This window comes from Cygnus olor, chromosome 1, assembly GCF_009769625.2.
Source record: "Cygnus olor isolate bCygOlo1 chromosome 1, bCygOlo1.pri.v2, whole genome shotgun sequence".
Classification (NCBI taxonomy): domain Eukaryota; kingdom Metazoa; phylum Chordata; class Aves; order Anseriformes; family Anatidae; genus Cygnus; species Cygnus olor.
The window spans coordinates 90,193,379-90,214,437 of NC_049169.1; the positions used below are offsets into that span (position 1 = coordinate 90,193,379).

The 21,059-nt window shown below is 38.4% G+C and overlaps 1 long non-coding RNA gene across 3 annotated transcripts; it reads right to left on the reverse strand.

Annotated features, from left to right (window-relative positions):
* Nucleotides 1-5,315: 5,315 nt before the first annotated feature.
* On the reverse strand, nt 5,316-20,012 carry LOC121075534. Of its 3 annotated transcripts, none has more exons than XR_005823004.1 (5): nt 19,494-20,012; nt 17,130-17,249; nt 12,569-12,625; nt 7,633-7,684; nt 5,316-6,947 (listed from the first exon to the last, which is right to left on the reverse strand). It is a non-coding gene; the product is annotated as an uncharacterized LOC121075534 (long non-coding RNA). The 3 variants fall into 3 exon arrangements; XR_005823005.1 differs by lacking the exon at nt 19,494-20,012 and adding an exon at nt 17,832-17,867; XR_005823003.1 differs by lacking the exon at nt 19,494-20,012 and adding an exon at nt 17,361-17,728.
* Nucleotides 20,013-21,059: the final 1,047 nt, after the last annotated feature.

Genomic DNA, 21,059 nt, shown 5'->3' on the forward strand with positions numbered 1-21,059 from the left:
GTCTATGTAGGGATTCCAAAGTCACTCTTTCCTGTAAATCGTGTTCTGGGGCAGCATTGTTTAGATTTGGATTTCTGTAATTTATTTTATTCCTGTCTGAAGAAATATTTGTTGAAAAGAAATTATTTGTGAGACATGAAGGCCACAGTAAGTTTCCTGTGGTACACAATTTTTCTCAGGTACACTCTTAAGTATGACCACTGTGACATTCAGCCATGTGTGAAATCTGTGAGATAAGCTCCTAAATATGGCTTCAGATTTTTTTTTTTCCCTATAAAGACTGTCATCCAAGCTAGAGGTGCTTCAGCTGGAAGAATTTCTGGATTGGTCATCAAATGGACTTATATTGTGACTATGCAAACTAATGGGGACCAGGCATATTTTATTTTTATCTTGAGGAAGCTTGCAGTAGGCAACCCTATAACCACACAACAGAGTAAGAAAGCAAAATGACTGTGTCTGACTGGATACAAATAATACTCAGAAACAAAAATGTCAGTAGCTTGCATGTGTTTTTCCAAAGAAAATCTGAATTAAGCATTCACTCTTCAGCAGCAAGAAATTGCTGATGGAAGAAGTGTATGCAAATACCAGGGCTTTTAAAAAACATTTCAAATCTGAGTTTAGTAAACCCATAGGAAAGCTGAAAGGATAGTGAAGTTTATCTTCTCACTCAGCTAGCTATGAAACTACTGGCCACACTATCTAAAATTAATTGAAATCTCTACTAATTTAAGTTCTTGGCACTGATGAAGATGAGAGCTCTCTTATGGCTTTCACGAGCCAGGATGGAATTACATTCTTGGTCTCAGCCCTGTTCAGTTATGTACCACAAGCATCACTTCTCATCATATTTGTCACTAGAAAGCCTTTTTATAGAGCAGTAGGGGTAATGATACTCCAGTCCTGCCAGCCTGTGAGCATGCACAGTGGTCTCCACCATGGGGAAGCCTACCTCCTTTGCCAATGGGTGCAGCAGATTTACTCAGGAAGGGGCTCTTACAAACATTTATCAAAAAGGCATTGTCTCATCACATCTGCTGGAGCTCCTGGAGTGAACCTGGGCACAGCTCATCCAGTCACCCAGTCCGCATGTTGCTCTGAGCATAATTTCAGCCTGAGGTATGACAGGAGATGGTGTTCCTTGGGCAGCTGCCGGGGATATGTTCTCTGAGAGATGGCTTTTCATGGGGTTGCAGATCCCCTGGCCAAGAGCCAGCTGTGACAGCAAGGCTGCTGATGCCTATCTGCTGTGTTGGGGGTTGTCCCAGAACAGCTTGTTAATGCACCAACTCTACAGGCTGATTTAAGTGATTTTACTGAAAGACTGTTTCAAACTCCCAGGGCTTCTAGTTGCAGTCAGTCCCAAAGCTGCTGCCACAGGCCTGATGTTTTCAGCTTGCACTGGCAAATATTCCTTTAGTTTCACAGTTCATTTTTCTTCCTTTCTCCTCCTTTCTGTGTATCTGTACAGGACCAAGGCTTTAAATTATTTATCTCCAGAAACATTGGCCATATGAAGTCTCTCCACTGGCAGGAACTATCAAGAAACTTATAAAGATTTTTCCATGCAAGACTGTTGCTGGCAAGTCTTGATGCAAAAATCAAGAAAGAGATGGAAACTAATAACTGGAAGTTTAAGCTATGAATCATTCTCAAACTGTAGATTGTTGAAGCTTGAAGACTAGAATCCTTTACTTCATACATCACATTTTCTTATAAGCAATAGAATGAACAGGAAAAAAAAAATCAGCCCTGCTTCCACATGATACGAGCCTTTTGATGAGAGGTGTTCTTAGCTGACTGCTCAGACACGTCCCCAAATGAGAGCGCATATCAAAAATCTTATACAGAAAATGAACTAGAAAGCCCTTAGGACCAGAGTAAACACTTTCTCCCTAGGAACCTATCAGAATTTATTTTCTATCAACTATAATTACTTTGAGTTTAAGACTACTATCCATACAACTAGACTCTCTTGCATTTCTAAGGAACAGATATATTTAATAAATGAAGAATGTAGGAAAAACTATTTCTTAAGTACACCTATTATACAATTTAAGCTACGAAAATACAGTAAAGCTTCTTCTGTATCTCACAGACTGTAATTAATGAGCAGTTATCTTAAGTCTGAATTAGAAAGCACCCTTTTCTTTCTTGAATATGATACCTTAGGCATCATTTCACTGAAGGAAAATGTCTTTAGCAGCGGAGCATATTCTGATTAATTGCATGCTAGCACTCAGTCTGCAATTTGAAAATCATGTTGCCACTAATTAATGATGCACCAGTGTCAAAATAACAGATATGAAAGTGAACATATTGAAGTCACATATGTAACCAAAAGAAAGACAAAAGATGAGCTGCAGAAGTGTTAATTTTGATTATTTTTAAAAGTCCATAAATGAAATAGTGTGTGGAGTCACTTGCTATCACACAACTTACTATGTTGAAAGTTGTGTAGAAAAGCAAAGCATTTTTTTCTTTTTCACACCTTCTTAATCATTGCTTTTTGGTCTGATTTTTGTCAATGGAATTGTAATTTCTAGCAAAGACGGCACATTGAGGCAATGTTTCTGTTGGATGTCAAAGGAGCCAAAACATTCTTTAATATTTTGATTTTATTTCTTTACCATGATGTACTTAAGTTCTCTGTCTCTTCCTCTTCAAAAATGGGCACTACCCTGTATGGCGTCTTACACCAACCAAAGCTTAAGGTAGGCAGGACTTCAGTGCTAACATATTTAAAATGTTGTTTCTAGGTAGCAAAAATTATTTGATTTGTAAAGAAATATTTGCTACACACAGTAAGAAGCTCTTCAACTAATTAAACACCTTATGCCATAAACACAAAGTTAAGTACTTGAACTGATCAAAAGTGCCTCAAGTAAACTGTTGAGACAATCTGGTGCTAAGTATCATTTGAACCAATTACACATGTTTTTTTTCAAACAGTGTAAATAACCTCTCGCCATTTGGTTTGATAACCTTTCTCCTTCTCAGCAAAAGGTCATTTAAGGTTTCTGCTTTTCTTCCAGTTTGGTCCCTCTTGGAAGCAGTACAGACTTCAAATCTCCTTTTTAGAGTTTATCTAAGACCAGTGCAGGAAAGGGATGAAAAGGTCATTCTAACCTTTTCATCCCTCTGTGTTGCCCTGAAGAGTGATATTTTGTCACTGGGCTATATAATTAGGACCTCCCTCACTTCATTAGATCTAAGGCACCCTGTTGGGATAGCAACAAACTGAACTATGTCTCCAAGGAAAGCTTTCTCTCTGGTGGTTAATGTCTTCATTAAAAAAATGAAGTCATTCTGGATCTTAAAACTTGGACAGGCTTCATTTTGATCACAAAGAAGGATGCAAAAAGAATTCCTTCCTTCTATAGGGAAAACAAAACAAAACATACTGGAAAAGTGTATTAATCTACCTTCACTGGAGAAAGGCCTTTGAATGTTGAGAGAGAAAGTTCTAGTGTGTCGAAGAACTACTGTACAACTTTGATAGGTTCCATGGAAATTAGGAAAAAAGGCGAAAGGTAGCGTTCTAATTCCACTCCTGCATTTTTGGAAACTGCTTACAAAATGCTAGAGAGTGAAGGGGGGAGTCAGCTTTAACCAACGTACTTGGTATCTGGTATACTCCTTTCTGATCAAATATTAGACACTGATTTTACAAGAAAAGTGGAAATGACAATTTCCTCTCTTTAGCAAAGCACAAGTCAGAGTAAAGTTTATGAACTCTATTGCTAATCAGTGCTGGAGGGTACTTAATTTTCTGGTTATGTAGTTGACAAAAGGCAGATCTTGTGCAACAAAAGCTGAAAACATTCTTTGGGAATTCTGTAAGCAAGGTTGGTAAGTCAGAACATATTTACACCAACTTATTCATAATGAAAGAAGCTAAAATAATTGCAATTATCTGGAGATGTACAGAGGCTTAACCTTATATTTTAGGATTTTTTTTTAATAGCTTAGCCTGAGTACTATGGGCGTAAAATAACTTAATATCCAGCAGAAAAATATAATGTAAACAGGAGAAAATATCCAGCTGGGGATACTTTGCCAAAGCATTCTACTTGAATCCCTGAAAAGACCAGAGGGTCATACACAGAGTGAAGTAAGAGATTATATGCTGGGTTTCTTAACCTCTATCTGCTATTTGAAAGAAAACTATCACGTGCAGCAAAAAGCTGAACAAAAAAAAGTCCCCAAAAGCATACTGTTAAGTTACAAGCGTGTGCTAAAGAAAATACAAATATTCTTAGCCTAGATCTTGGCCTGCTTTTAAAGAGCCTGACATGGAAGGACCTGCTGACATGCACATTTTCAGCAGCGGATTATGAACATTCACAGCTTGTGTCTTTGATGCGCATGCAGTTTTTGTGCTCTTCAAGTGCAGTGATTGTGCTGTGGGAGATACTGGGCCTACTGGTTTTGGTCCTATCAGCACCTGCAAATCTGCGAGGGTGAGCTCAAAGGCAGTAGTAATACATCATGTGGGAGGGTGGAAGTAGGAGTAATTTTCTAACTTATAATAAATGAATCGTGGCAAGAAGAGAAGAAGAAAAAAGAAAAAGATAGTCTAAAGCAAACACCTGCAGTCTGGGGAATTGCTACTGATTGGAGAAAAGGTCAGAGATTTTGAAACAAACAGCACTGCAATACAAGTTTAACTTGCCCCAAAAGTTAAAAATGATTTTTCAGCTGTGGAATTACAGTACTTGCAGTGATAAAAGTTGTACCTAGGTTAACCCAAATGTGATTCATCTTTGGATGAACGTCTTTTTTCTCAACAGTTCATCCTCATTCAGCAGCCACATTTTAGAAATTATACTCAGGATTTAATGGTATCATATTATTTTTCAAGGCAACGCATAGTTTCTAAACAGACAAGAGAAGGTAGAGAAGATAGATGCATTTCAATTGCAGCCATCTGCATGAACTTGTACAAGATGAAATGGGTTAAGATCCTCTGACACAATACATACCAAAGGACTAAAATTTGGTGTCATTGGTACGACAAATTTTCTGGGTCATGAAATAGTTTTCTACAAATTAGGTAAAAATAGCAGGAAGGGAATAGTTTAGTAAGCTTCACCACATGCATTTATGACCAGAAGGCTTTACGTATTAGTGCTGATTAACTTTCTGATTAAGACAAGAATTAAACTACTACTTTAAACTAAGTACTACCATCGTTTTCTTAATGTTAATGAGCAAGCTATACACAGGTACATGCCATATGTGTGAAAGTATTTGTAACTCAGTAAAATACTTACAATCATATCACTACCAACACAACTAACTTGGTTAGCTCTTGTGTTTAATGCATCTTCTAGCTAAACACAGGAAGATGGAAGGTAAAATAAAATCAGTAAAACTTAGTAAGGTTGGAAACAGGGAGTCTGGAAAGGCAGATTACAGAATTAAAGCGTTTCTACCTGGATTTGTACATGCAAGCAGCTTCTGGTTCTCCTGCAGAAGTTTAAGCATGCAGATACAATCAGAGATTGCAAGGGATCACATATCAGGAGTGTTTAAATTTACACAGTTGAAGATATCATGGCTCTGTTTAAAGCTTAACAGATCCCCTTCAGGTCTTGATGAAAGCATTCAAATATATACATTAGATTGTTATGACAATAGGAAGTAGTCACATAGATAACTGAGCTACTCATTCTGGTTTTATTCTCAGCTGAACTTTCTATAGGCAGCTATTTTTTCTGTGTGACAGACCTAGACATATTAGAACAAAAAACACACCAGGGCTTTTAGTAAGATAGAAGGCTGGAAGATGGGTAGTTGTGGGCACTGAGAAACTCTTAAGATCTTTAACTGAGGGACTGAAGGGTGTCAAAATCAAAGTGATGTAAAAAAGAAAAACAAATTATGACCTCTGCTGTACACTGGCTTAGCTGGAAATGTAGTGTGCTGAAATAAAGCATAAATGAATTGAGTAAGTCTCCAGCTGGCAGGGGGTGGTATTGTTTCTGCCTTCTCCTGCAGGTTTTAAGTGACTCAAGCAGTTGGCCTTATTGGTGAAGTTCAAAGGCTGTGAACCCAAGAGCTTATATATTTTATGTGAAAATACCATAGAAGCAAAGCTCCCTTTAGTCACAACAGTGAGGCCGAGTGACAGGTGCTCATTCCCCCAAATCCTTCCTGAGCTCAACGCCTGCTTGAGTTTCTCACTGATGGGATTTTCAGAGGGGCTACTAGGAGTCCCCAGCTAAGACCTAGCACTAAGATAACAAAAGACAGTCTTCAGATCTGCTCAAATTGTTGCAAATACTAAACATGGAAGAAAACTTTCCTGGTTTAAATGTTATATGAGCCATTCATGAGAGACATATCAACCCCTCAGCTTCAAAACCCTTTTGAATTCACTAAAAGAAACTTATCTGCCTCCAGAAGCTGACACTCAGCTTAAGATTTCCTAATCCTTGCAGCAGCTGATGCATTAGTATTTAATGAGGAGGAGCCCTTGTAGACCCACTGAACAACCTATTGCACAAGCAACAAACATTTGTAGACCTTTTACGTATTCGCTCTAGGGGAGAGGCTGCACTTGCTGACCAATAAGTGATAAATAGATGCAGAAGCTAATTCAGTGTGGGGGAACTGTGGAAAATCTATTCCGGTTGGGACTGCTGTGACACCTACAACAAAGATGTGTCACTTAACTACCATTGAGCATCTGGCTTTTCCCAAAGCGTCGTTTGTTTGGGAATGTGATCTCTACAAACAGCTTCTTATTTCATGGCTGAAGAGTAGTAACTGAAGACGTTCAAACAAATTTACCATGAAAGTATTGTACTCCTTTTATCTTTGGACAGAGGAAATTCTTCAGGCAGTGTTTCTTTTGATCAGTAAATGCCAACCCAGCAGTCTGCTGCTGGCAATGATGAAGCTGTAGGTATCTGTCTGTTCTGTCTTGACAGTATGGCCTAGAACAACAAAAAAAGCATGAAATTCATTCTCCAAATGCCTTGACAATGCCAGCCAGGGAGCAAATGATTATGACAGTAAAACTAACTGTGGCAATGGTGCCCTCCTACACATACGGAAAGGTGGGAGGCATGCTCATAGGATACAGGCTATAGGACAGTCCAGGGACTGTACAGAAATCCAGTTAACAAGGGGAAAAAACTTCACTGCCACAGGGCACAGCTTTCTTGCTTTTATCCACTTCCTGAAACTCAACCTGCAGAATAGCAGCATTTCTGCCACCCAGCTAAGACTGATGCTTTCAGAATAAAAGCAGCATGAGTCATAGGTAGAGGTCCAAATGTTAAGCGTTCACCTCTTCGGTATGACCACAAGAATTTGGAACTGTTAACCACTGTTCAGGGAAATATGCATCTTTTTCTCCAAGCTCTGTTGAAGGAATGAGTCTATTCGTGGCACACATTTTATGTATGATTATACAAGCTAAACAATTTAATCTACATGTAAGAGATTCTTTCATTTCTTATTCTAAGAGACTGGTATTGACATGGTGGGATGAACTACAGATTGGTAAAAAAAAATACATTAATGTATCTGAGTAATTGATAAAACAAACTGCTTATTGTTCTCTCTGGCACCAGGGCATTGCCAATACTGCTCAGGCAATCTTATTGAGAAGTTTACCCTTCTCAGTGGCTTCAAAATCAGAACTTAGTGATGATTGAGTTTACAGTCCCTATAAAATGCAAAATATTTAAAAATCAGAAGGCAAGGGAAAAGAGCAAAATGTATATGCACCGTACACTGTTAAATGATTTAATCTGTATAAATAAGAGATGGGTAGTATATGTTGGCAGTTAAATATTTGACAAGTAATTTCAAATAAAGACCAAAAATCATAATGGTCTTCTGAACAACATTTTAAGGGATAAAAAAGAACAATGCAGGTGAACCTTCTAGATGATAGTTTCTATCTGGAATAGTAGGACTTACAATACCACTAACACACAGAGGTTTCAGAGATCTACTAGCTGAGCTATGTAGGCAAGTCTTTCTTTTCTTAAATGCAGAACTGCAGCCGGTGATTAACTGTTTGTATGCTTCTTTCAGTCACAAACCTGCTTCTCATAAGTATGTCCATAGCTCAAGCTGAAGTGAAATATCAAAAGCTTAGAGATAAAAGTTGACTAGAATCAGCTGTACAACAAATGATTCTATAAATTAAAATCTCAGTTCTGAACAGATGGTGTGATGTCCTGTTATCCGTATTCATATTAGTTGTCAAACGTATAAAAGTCTGGTACCCTCAAAAATGTAATAGTTAATGGGCACATTGCCATCCAACCACTACAAGATGATATCTATCTTAATTATACCATAGAAAAAGCAGGCCACTAAATAAAAAAAGATGCTAGTTCTTTTCAGGATGAGGTGTAGGACCACTACAAACATGGTATGACTTAGAACCATGTGTGGAATACTGTTCTTCTGTCCCAGAGCTAGTGAAAATGTGCTTTATAGTATGCAATGAAAAGGACTCAGTGCCTCCAACTGATGCACTTGAAACTTGCAGGAAAATTGAACACTCAACAACGTGTAGCTCTTGAGCTCATGACCATACCACAGTATGTCCCCTTAGCTGTGCATCTGAAGTACACAACATGCTACTGGATTTGAAAGAACCCGCCACACTATTGTGGTAAGACTGTTTTAGTAATAACTACTTAATTTCTTTAGATGAAAAAGAACGTAAATACAATGAAGAGCATTGAAATAATATTCAGACCTAATGCTCAGTTCTCCATTTTTATTTCTGTATCATGTCAGTCTGATAACTATTTCAGTTTAATCAATGGAGCAGCCTATGTATTCTATTTTAAGATTCAAAGGGTATCAGAGGTAGAATATCTCACTCAGATAACAGAAGTATCACAGTTCATACACCTTTGCAGAACAGGAGAAAGTTGCTTCCTTTGGTTCAAGTCCTGCGTGCTATAAATACAAAAGCTGAAAACCTGATTTTATACTGACTGTGAACAGAGAGTGATAAAGACTTTTATATTAGCCTGGATTTCCCTTTCAGATTGTTACAGCCAGCATGGCCTATTTTCAAGCTCCTTAGCAAAACCTGCTGTTTTGTGGCTAAGGTATCTGAGGCTGTAAACAAATACTGCTTAGCACTTTCGTTTGTGATTCTATTTCTATTTCAAAATCATATGGATAGCACTTGGTCACTACTTTTGTGATTGCCTTGTACCGACGTAGCCTGAAATCATACTTAAAGCCTAAATTTAAATGCTTGATATTACACATTCCTCTTGCCACATGAAGATGTCCTATATACACAGAACTGCATATGACAGACCCTCCCTTACCTCAATTAGCTAAATATATCATCTTTAATAGAAAAAAAAAAATTAAGAGTGAGACATCCTGTGTTCGCTAGATGGCTCTTGAATATTGATGATGAAAACACAGGTGGGAACTAAAGTTACATCAAACCATTATAGACATAAGACAGATAATATTTTTCATAGAAAGTGTAACTCATCCTTGGAAGGCCTTTCTGAAACTTGTGATAGAGTCACCATTTAGTAACTTCCAGAAGCCAGGAGTGCCAATCTGGAGAGGTGCACATTGGTTCACAGATTTCTGAAAAGGAGATTCAGCTCTGGCTCAAACAGCAGGGGATATAGACTGAAAGAGTGACTCCTTGTCAATCAATGCCTGACAAACACTAGTCTAGGGTAACAGACTTGGAATTTTGAGATATGAAGTTTTGAGATATGAAGCATTACACTTTAATACGTAACGAACACTGAATGAGGCACCCAAGTAGTAACTTCACTCTTGGAGTGTCCAATGGCATGACAAAGCTGTACCCAGGGCTTAGTCTGGGGCACAGACAAGGCAAGGATATGAAATTAGACAGCTTTCTTGTAAGCTGCTTAAAGTAAATGCGTTTATACAGGGTTACAATATTAAAAAAAAAAAAAAAAAAGGTAAGTATACTCAAGAAAAAGGTACTATACTCAATTTTCTTGCCATACAACCGCTTTCTTGAAAGATAGTACTACAGCTTCTGGTGATTAACAACCATCAGTTAAAATAATTGGTTTGATTGTTGAATTAGGGATTTTTTTTATAACAGTAATTAAACAAACCTCATAATTCCTTAAACACCATCTTGGATGTTGAGAGGCAGAATTTATATAGGCATTCTGAAATTTCATGACATGAATGTTACCGTAGTGAACATGTCTTGGCTTTATATATATCCTTGCCAAAAGGGCAGAAACAAGTTTCTACATTTAAGAAACCACAACATAAATTTGAGAGGAATCTTTGCACCTTTCAATAAAGATAGGAACTGGTTAATCTAACCAAAACTGAGCGAAGAGGTGATCACTGAAATTGACTGGAGTGGAAAGGAGGTTAAAGAGTTTTTAAAAAGTCACTTAAAAAGGTTTCTCCAACTGAATGTCTATCTATAAGTCTGATGAAGCAAAAGATAAGTTTCAGCTAAGAAAAAAGAGGAGTTAACTGCTGTGTCTTCATTTGCACTTTTTAATGTTTTACACTTCAAGTCATGTCACTGACTGGATTTTGTTAAGCTGTGAGTGATTTCTGTTGTGAGTATGATGCATTACAAAATGCTGGACTGTTACAATAATTTAATTTTCTTCTGGAATTGCCAAACAGGGGATACAAAAGGAAAAGAAGACTAACTAGAGTGAAGTTGGAATGTGCTAAATGGGTATGGAACCGTGCAGGATAATGGTGGCAGGAGGAAACCCCTTGTGATTATAACATTAGCTTAAGGCTAGCCTCACATATTGAGCTGTCAAATCTGAGGGAAAAGACACCAGGAACTCATTTTTCTATTTGATAGGCCATGGTAGGATTGAGGAATGAAAATGAAAAGTGAAATTAGATTCAATCAGCAGTACTTTGGAGGTAATACAGTAAAAATGGAAAGGATGCTAGCACCCTTTGGGAAAGTAGTGTGTGTTCAGTAATACAGGCCATTATTTGTATTAGTTGAAGTATCTCCATTTATGTGATTCTACCTTTTTCTCTGACATGCTCATTCATGCTCATGGTAATTTAAGATACTAACTCCCTTTGTAGCTGATGTGCTTGCAAACATAGCAGCATCAAAACAAAAAAAGTAACCATTCAAACAACAGATAATGTACAAGAGAGGCAAGTCTAGATTTTGAGAAGTGAAAATGTGATACAATTTTTAATTTTGTGAAACTGACAATTCATAATGAGAAATTGGAACATCCTTAATATCTAACTTCAAACAAATGCTCAAATGCTTTGATCAGCTGCTCAATGAAAACCTTTTTTTTTTTTGGTGTGTGTGTGTGTGTGTGTGTGTGTTTGTGTCAGCCTTTAGAAAATATTAAGTCTTGCAGTAATTGATACTTTCTTAGCCATAAAGTAACTTTGACTATTTCCAGTTTATGCAGCTTCAGGAATGCCACATGAAATCATTCACCTTGAAGTCCTTAAGCTTAAGCTATGTCAAAAGACTAATGTGCTTTATTTTATGAGGGCAGTAATACATGTGTCTTAATTAATAACATTAGATAAAATAACTAGATATCCTTTCTCTGCTTACTCAAGCAACCTTCCTCTTTAAACTGAAAAAAATACAAATGTTCAGTCATTTACGTTCTGCACAGCCTTTTTCCACTTATTAATGGGGAATTGAATTAATATTTACTTTTTAAAAGATATTTTAAGAGATTTTAAGAGATACACCTGAGATTATCTATATATTAGAAGTTAAAATTTACAGGTTTTTATATTGAAGATGAAGTTATTTATATAATCTAATCACGGAAAAAGAAAACCACATGTTTCTTGTGAAAGCAAAGAGCCAGATGCCACTACACTTACATTGTTCTGAAACATTAGTTTTACTGCAGGTAGTGTTTAGAAAAATTTCTATAAATATACAGTCTGAAATGAAAAAATCAAGTAACATTCCTGAACACTTCAATTTAAATGACCTCTTCACCATTGACTAAATCTATATAAAGTAGATATTTTGTTTGACTGTGCTTGCGTTGTTCTCTCTGAAGACTATTTCCTCCAGATCAGGCCCTCTTCTACCATCAAGATGGTGCCAAGACAGAAAAAAAAATCTTTCATTTAAGTGAATTAGTGAATCACTGAATGCTGTGATTTTGCATCTTTTCAGCAGTTTTCTGTTTGTTCTCAGAAGGTGAAATAAAAGACAGCTGCTGGAAACTGGTTATGACTTGGAAAGGATAACTGAGAAATAACCTTTTCAACAGATCAGGTCAGCTGTTCAAGTTTGGGAAATGAGAAGTGGTAATCTTTCTCTGCATTTCCTTTCTTTGTCAGAGGAAGTTGCTTCTGAGAAAGGCTGAAAAAATTGCAACCATCTTGGACTATGTTCCAAAATGTGTGGGCATCCTGCTTCCCTCAGTCCCTCATGGTTTCAATGATAACTTCAGTCTTGAGCTATTTCAGTAGATGACCTATTTAAATGAATATACAGCTGAGAGTGGGAAAAGGTGCAAACTGACAGCATCATCTGAAAGTGGTTTTCTTCTGAAATTTAACATACCCCAGAGCTTACCTTGTATTCCAGTGGTTTCCTACTCATATCTGCTAGGCTTTGATTGCTCCTTACCAACTGAAAAAAAAAAAAAAAAAAAAAGAAATAAGCTTTGACAAGGGAAGCAACAACCTTGAATTTTGAACCTGAAAAGTAGAGATTGAACTGACAGGGGAAACAAGACAAGCAGCTTACTTTACTGAGGACAATAAAATGCTCAATTAGACGTATTAATTATAGCATATGTAGCACCATCAAGCCTTAGGTAGGAACTTTGCTCTTCTCTCAGTCAGTGGTATAATCATTACACCTAGCTGGTGAGTATACTGCATGGCTATTTAGTGCTTGTTATCACTGCTTTACCCTTGCTCTTGCAAGAAAGAAAACAAATTAAAACAGGATTCACTTCAGTGCTAGTATGAGCCAGAACAGATCATTAGGGGAAAATGGTTGGTGCACCAAGCTCTGCTTAGATAAGCTTTACTATTTTCACATCATAAGTTAAATATATTCAGGAAACCCCACTTTTAAACTTGCCTAGGTATTATGCTACCTTTAATTCAAGGCTCCAAATTCACTGAGATATTCAGATTATCATGCAAACCAGCTGAGCTCTCAACAAGCAGCTCAAATAATGTGTACCAAAATTGGAACCCAAAAGTAGTAAAAGCCTTTTGCGTTTTAAGATAACATTCGTAAGAAATGTAATATTGAAGTTCGGTTTTCATTTTAGAAGCACTGAACCCCAATACTTCTTTTTTTGGCAAATAGGCAATTCAAGATTCAATGAAGAATGTCTACCATTAGTATCAGATTGTCTTATTGCCCTATTATGTTATACACTGAGACTACTGAAGTCTGTAATCATTTTCTATACAATGTTGTGTCTATCAAGCAATTCATTTAAGTTATGAAATTAAAATTTCTCTGTACAGTACTTTACTCACAGCTGGTAGTAGCCAATAACTAACAGATTTAGATCTTTACAATTTCTAATTATTTTTAAGAAAAAAGCATATTTACAGTGTTATCATGTGTTTACCTAGTACTACCTGGACTGTCCATATTCTGTCACTGAAAAATATATGCTGTTTGCATCCCAGAAATTTATTCTCCCAGGATGATTATTGCAAGGGGTTTGACTACCACCTAGCTCTGTAAAAATGGAAACAAAAAATCTGGCAGGAAAAAAAGATGAATTTTTTGATGGAACGCAACAGTAATTTCATTGTTAATGCCTTTTACAGTGCATTTAAATAAAGTGAAAAGCTGTACTAAGTAATTTATAAGATCTCAGTGTTATAGGGAACTCCTATAGATGTAGAGAAATTTTTAGCAAAGCTCTGTTACTTTGAAGACTGGAATAATTGTAGAGAACCACTTAAGACAACCTACAGAAGTACTTGTTCTTCAATTTATTTATTTATTTTTAGCTTTTGGACTCTGATTCAGTTCCAGCTGGTCCATAATGGAAAGAACAAAAATCAGTTCTTTGTCAGCTTTGGGTAAATCTCTACACAAAACTAAAAAAAAAAAAACCCAAATGAAAGACATTACTTCCCCAATGTGAGCAACAGTAGTGCAAGCTTCCCCCTTGCTGCTGCTGCTGCATGAGTGCCTTTTTTTTTTTTTTTTTTACAGTGATGTTTATAAAAAAACCACTCCTAGTCAGTCTTATGGTCTTCCATGCTCAGATGTACCACAAGGATAACAGTTCCTCAAAAGCACTTCCTAGTTTACGTTAACCCACATGGATGTAGTTTGGCCAGTTTCACTTGCTTTAGGCATGGACTACATATGAGCAGAAGGTGAAGCAATTTGTGACATTTTCCTTTTCTACCTGAGTCTGTGTTGTCTGAAGCAACTCTTGTGCCTCTCTGGGATTAGAGATATAATCTACCTGTAAATAACCAGAGGGTAAAAATACTTTACTTTCAAGACTGCTGCAAATCATGAGGTGAGAACTTAGAGAGCAAACTGCCACAATCCCAGTGAAACAAGCTGTACCACTCAGGAGAAACCTCATTCTACACCTAAGGCCTGTTCAGGTCTTATAGCCAAGTCCTACCTCTTCTATCTCTGTTCCAGTTTAGAAAAGCAAGGAGTCCAGTTACATTAAAGGATGATTTCTCTCAGCTGCAGCTGGGAAAGTATTAATGGCCCTTTGACCCAGGCCTGTTCAGGCAAACTGATGCACACTTTTACTGAGATGGATTTTGGGTGTGCAGGTCCTTTGCATAGACAGGAGAAAGTAGGCACTTCATAGCAATGCAATTTTTAGCAGTAGGTGACTTTCCATTCTTTTGGGATAGTACTATCAACAAGAAAAGAATAAAAAATGCAGGCTAAGACAGAAAAGGAAATTATCTTACTTTGGATTGCTGTGTTTTTTTTCTTTCCTCAGAAAAAGGCTATAACTTTACAAGAAGGAAAACAAACTTAAGCTGCTGATGACATTTCAAAATTGTTTGTCAGTAAGAAGGTACTTGCAGGCTAATCTTTAACTACTCTGTGAGTAGCAAGTAATTTCCATTTGTAACACCTGAGTTTACAGGGTTTAAGTGTGATGTCATTTTTATTTGTAAGGTATACTGAAAAATGTTTAACCACTACCTTGCAGATACATAAATCAAAACTAATATATAAAATGTTTAAAAAGCTGCACAGTTAAAGGGGGATGTCCTGAAAACTGTAACTGTGGTCTTTTTTACAGTTAAGAAAGTCTAGCGTTCAACACGTACCTTTTACCTCACTAACATGTTAAATTTAAAACTTAAGCCTATAACCCTCTTATGGAAAATTTTAGTCTGATGAGCATCAACCACAAACACTATGTTCACTATGCAAACACTATAATTACAATGAACATATTGCAATCAAAAGATAACTGAATATTTCATAACAGCATCTATAAACCCAGGTGCCATGTATTTCCATAGGAGATAAATGCTTATCAATTGACAGTAACAAGTGAACTTGGCAAGTTTAAGCCAGACTGGTATAAGCAAAAGGGATTACATTCAGTCTGGTTGAACTTCATTTGATGGGGTGCTACTAGTAGATCTGCTTGATCTGGTGTATTCTGAATACATACAGTCTCCCTAATCTGCAATAAAACAAAGCATGCTTCCATTGGGTTGAATGGTTTACTCCTGCCCTCATCTAAGCAAAAGAATATTAATCATTAGTTTGTCATTAACAGTACATCTCTCCTGCATATTTTAGTTGACAAAGATGTCATTCATTTGTCTGTATTGCAGGAGTTCACAACTCTGCAATGTGGTGGGCAGGTTATTCCATTATCTTTAGAGGACATTTAGCAGAGATAGCATGATCAAGTTGCCTGCCACTATGTTGCACATGGTATTGTGGAAATACTGACATCACAGCTCATTGACATCACAGATCACATCACAGACATCATCATCACAGATCATTGACTTAAAAAAAAAAAAAAAGAAAAAAAGTTATTTCTATGTATTACTTTCTAATCAAACGGAAGGAAAATGCTGAGTTTAGTTATGTCACCTTATTAAGCTACTGCAGATCAACATACATTGAATAATATGCATGTATAAATTAATAGGGATAAAACAAGTTAAGTTATTAAATTAGCAGTTTGTATTTTTAGACAAAAGTTAGACTACAGAATACTGAAACTTGAGTCATTTGCCCTGTCATGCTGTGTTCAAGATACATTTAAGAAATGACTCGTGTTTTGACTGAAGTGAAATCAGGTTTTTTTGTTTGTTTTCAAATAATTTTGCTTTAAAAATTATATCACTTTAATTTTTATTAATGATTTGATGATACTTGTATAAACTCTGCTTGACAACATAGCTAAGAAGTGAATGACTAAATAAACCTAAACATCTAAAAACCTTAAAATCTCAAATAACATTCAGGGAGGAGAACAGTAATTTAATTGCAGAAACAATTGCAGTAATTTTCATTGCAGGAACAGAAAAAACAGTTTCAAAAATAATTTTAGAACCAATCCTTATCAAAATCTATTTGTTGCATAAAAGCTACATAGACTGTGCCTATGTAATTAAAGGCATTCTTTGCACTGAGACAATTTCTTACCTTGATTCAATTAGTGTACTTTTAAAGTCCATAAGTTAAAAAAGAAACACACCACATATACTGGCTATTAAAATAAATTACCAAGAAATGTATCAAAATTCATTTGTCTTAAAAAAAAATCTTACATTGCTACTTACAGCTAATATCATATATAATTAGTTGTGCAAACTGTCCTACCACCTGCATGTGATAGGTCATATCACATTAGGTAGACTATACTGCTTAAACATTCATAACTTGTGACCCAAGAGCTTTCAGAAGTCACGCATGAAATTCAGTCTACATTTTGTCTTCCTATCTCCACAGCCATGGAGAGCTGCACACATTTTAAAGAAACAAAACGAATGAGAGAGGGACAAGTGTGGGACCAAGCAAAAGGCAGTCCACAGATGAGGTGTGAAAGGCATTTATTTTTGCTTGGAACTGTGGGGTGAATTTTCACTACATCGTGCACTTAATATTATGTAAAGCAGTTACATCACAGCAGAACACCCACCTGCTGTGCAATGCAGTTGCTGATACAAAGGCACTTCCTTCATGAGCTCCTGTTGGCATTGGTGCATTTTGCGTGCACAAGGCCACCAGTATCGACACGTGTAGTATCCTGATAAAGCTCCTAGCAAAAAATTATCATCCTTGAGACCATAAAATGAAAGTTCATTAAAGACCACAGGTACACGGCTAGCCTACCATAAAATGGCAGAAGCAGTCCTTAAAACCTTCTTACTTTCAGTTTGCCCATGTCTTCCCCAGAAGCACCCCATCTCCCATTTTGAGGATTCTGGGGGTTTTGGCAACAAGGACCGAAGCTCAGACAGCAGTGAGTAGCATGCCTACTTTGGGGGCTGCTCTATCTTACCCTGGCTGAGTCAACCACACTAGTGCTGGGTGTGGGGTCATAGCCACAAAATCAGTGACTACAGGGGTGGCCAACCCTGCTCTCCTCCTTCCCCTTCCACCCAACGTGGAAAGTAAGTGTTGTGCACAAGTGTGGCTTGACCCCATTGTTCCCCTACACTGAGACCTAGAGGCTGTAAAATGCCCTTGTTCCTCTGGCACCTAGCAGAGACCAGCCCTAACAAGTAGCAGAGAATGAGTTGGGGCATCTCATCCTTAGGCCTAGAAAGAAAGCTGCAAGGGTTGCAGTAAAAATACACATACACACAAAAATAATAGGAAAGGTCTGTGGTGGTTTTACCCAGCTGGACAGGTGAACTCCACCACAACTGCTCTCTCACCCTCTGCAAAGGGAAGGAGGCAGAAAATAGAATGAAAAAGGGCTCAAGGGTCAGCCTTGATAAGGACAGGGAGATCACTCAACAATTATTCTGACAGGCAAAACAGACCCAGTATAGGGAGATTAATGTAATTTATTAGCTATCACTAACAAGCTAAAGCAGGGAGAAATAAAACAAACAAAAAAAAACAAACTGAAAACACCTTCCTCCCATCCACTCTTTTCCACCTCCACCCCCAGAGCGGTGCAAGGGAACAGGGGCCAGGGTCAGTCCCTAACACTTCATCTCCACTGCTCCTTTATGGTCACTCCCTTCCCCCGCTCCATATGGGGTCCCTCCCACAGGATGCCGTCCTTCCCGAACTGAGCCTGTGGGGGCTGCCCACAGGCAGCAGTTCTTCAAGAACTGCTCTCACATGGCTCCATACCACAGAGCCCATCCATCAGAAGCAAAATTCTCCAATGTGATCCCCTGCAGGATGCAGCTCTGGCCTGGGGCTCGCTCCTGCGGGGGCTCTCCATGGGCTGCAGCCTTCTGCAGGCCACATCCACCTGCTCCACCGGGGGCTCCTCCACAGGCTGCAGCATGGAGATCTGCTCCATGTGGGACCCATGGGCTGCAGGGGGACAGCCTGCTCCACCAGGGACCTCCACAGGCCGCGGGGGAACTGCTGCTGCCTGCCTGGAGCACCTCCTGCCCTCCTGCCGCTCTGACCTCGGGGTCTGCAGGGCTGCAGCCTCACTCCTCACTCTCCCAGCTACTGTTATACAGTACATTTTTTTTTCCTTTCTCCTCGCCTTTCTTTAATCTGCTCTAGAGAGGCCTAACCAACATCACTTATTGGCTCAGCTCTAGACAGTGGCAGGTCCTTTAGGAACTGTCTGAAACTGGTCCTTAACTAACATAGGTCAGTTTATAGTTTGTTCTCACAAAGACCATTCCTGCAGGCCCCTGCTACCAAACCCTTGCCACCTAAACCCAATACAAGGCCCCAGAAGTTACTGACCTTCTTTGTATATCTGAGAAAAGGTCATATGCATTCAAATACCTAAGCACTATCTAACACCACTCTACATTACCCGTGCACAACAAAACTCTTCTAAATAAGAGTCTAGGCTAATGCATTAGAATAATGCATTAAAAGATATTGTCTTTTTGATTTCCAATACTCTTTACACATTTTTCCTTTAGGTATACTAGGAGGTAATGAACAAAGAAAAGTCAAGATTAATACAAATAGAAACAATGCTGGTTCACTTATGGGCAAAAACAGAGTTGTAGAGAGAGAAAGGTACGGGTTTTCATTTTATGATAGATTGTAATAGGTGAGGTGCTGGGAATACATGTGTTTGAACTCTGGGATCTTCCTCTTTTCCTAGGCCCCAATTTACCAACTCCTTTAATATTACCTAGCATGCGAATTCTTTAATAGTAGTGTCAAGGTCCCAAGTGTGCTAATAGGTCTTAACTGCTCTGATCAACCTCACTTGGGACCCTTATCCCCACCCTGCCCAGCAGTGCTATTTCAGCTCTGGCCCAGGCCCTGCCTCCTCTTTTGAGTTAGCTACAGGTCTAGCTCTGTTCCTGAATTGATTTGAAATTTCTTCAGACTAGTCTCAAACCTGATTCCATGATGGCTGGGGTGTTGTCAACAGGAGTTCTTGTTCTCTTTCCTATTCCAGTGGGACAGTGCTGTCTGTGCTGGGGACACGTGCAGTTCCTGGCTCACATATGCTCATGGGGTGCCTTGCTCCTGCGGTCTGTGAGAGGCCGTTGGTTAATGCATGCAATGTAAGTTTCTGTGCTTTATATCTTAATATTGTGTGTGTGTTGTCTTTTATGCTTAGGATTATGTATAGTCAATGTTTCTACTTAAGATAAAATCATTTTAAGGGAAATTAAAACTTTAGTCCTGTGAAGGCTGGTCTACTAAAGAGTGTGATAGCCTTCTGTGTGAAAGCAGCTGCTCTCTTCCTTCAGCATCCTGCAGCTGACTGCAGTAAGCGTCTGACAACAGTAGTAGTAAAAGTAACTCTGAAGTTAAAACAAGCGTAAGGTCAGAGATGTAGATCAATGGGGAACAACTGGAAGCAAAGGCTGGGGCTGGCAGTACTTTGGCTTGGGGCAGCTCTGGGGCTGGCTGCTCTGGGTCAGGCCTTGCTCATTGAGGGAAGCACCTGTGCTGCTGCTCGGCTGTGGTGCCACACTTCTGGCCTCACCTGGTGAAGCACATGGCTGTGCTCAGTGTCACGTGCTGGTAGGCTGTGTCTGGCTGACACTTTGTAGGTTATGCCACGGGGAAAATTTAAAACATGATTTTTCTTGAAATGAAGCTGGCCTTTAACTATTTGTTCTCCCTGAACTGGAGGCTGGGCCTTGCCATGTTGTCCCCTCTATTTGGCCTGCTGTTTTTGTGTTTGTTGGCTCTGGTGGAAAAGGCCATCTGAAATACCTGTACTAGGCAGGTTTGAAGATGTTTATCGTCAGTGTTTTCCCAATGTAGTTGAACCATGTTGTGACAAATTTGAAACATGTTCTTCATCCTCACATGAAGAAAGGTGGCCCTTCTTTGGAAAGAGACCAGCAGGAAAAATCTGGTGTTGGAAAAAAGATCTAGAAAATTCCTATCCATTTTTCTTTAGGCTTTAGTTTCTCTGAAGAGATTCTTTCATCCTGTTGATATTGCTTAATGCAGATTACTAGCTGCTGGCAATTAATTATCGTGGGGTCTTCGTTGTGAGAGACAGGAGGTGTCTTTTCTTTGGACAGCTAATAGATTACAGGCTGAGGGAAAATAAAAGTGTCAGTGATTAATTTCAGTATATGCTGATGCTGGTATGTCAGTTAGGTATACAACCTCAGAAAGCACAAACCGATGAAATGGGCATAGACTTATTGCATAGTGTCAGTAACAGGTATGTGCTGTGGCTGGTCACTGCACAGCTGCATAGCGATGGCTTCTTCCTTTCAGATTTTGTGCTTGATCTGGAGACTTCCATCAGTTTAGTTATACTCCGTGCTTAGTGCTACAACTGAGGCAAACTGTATGGTGTGCATAATGCCACGGTGCTGTCAAAATGCTCACCACTAAACATCATGAAATAGTATTTAGCCAGGATGAGAATATATGAATATATGCCTAATACTTTGAAATGCTAAAAGAAAAAAAGGTTAGATTTTATATATAT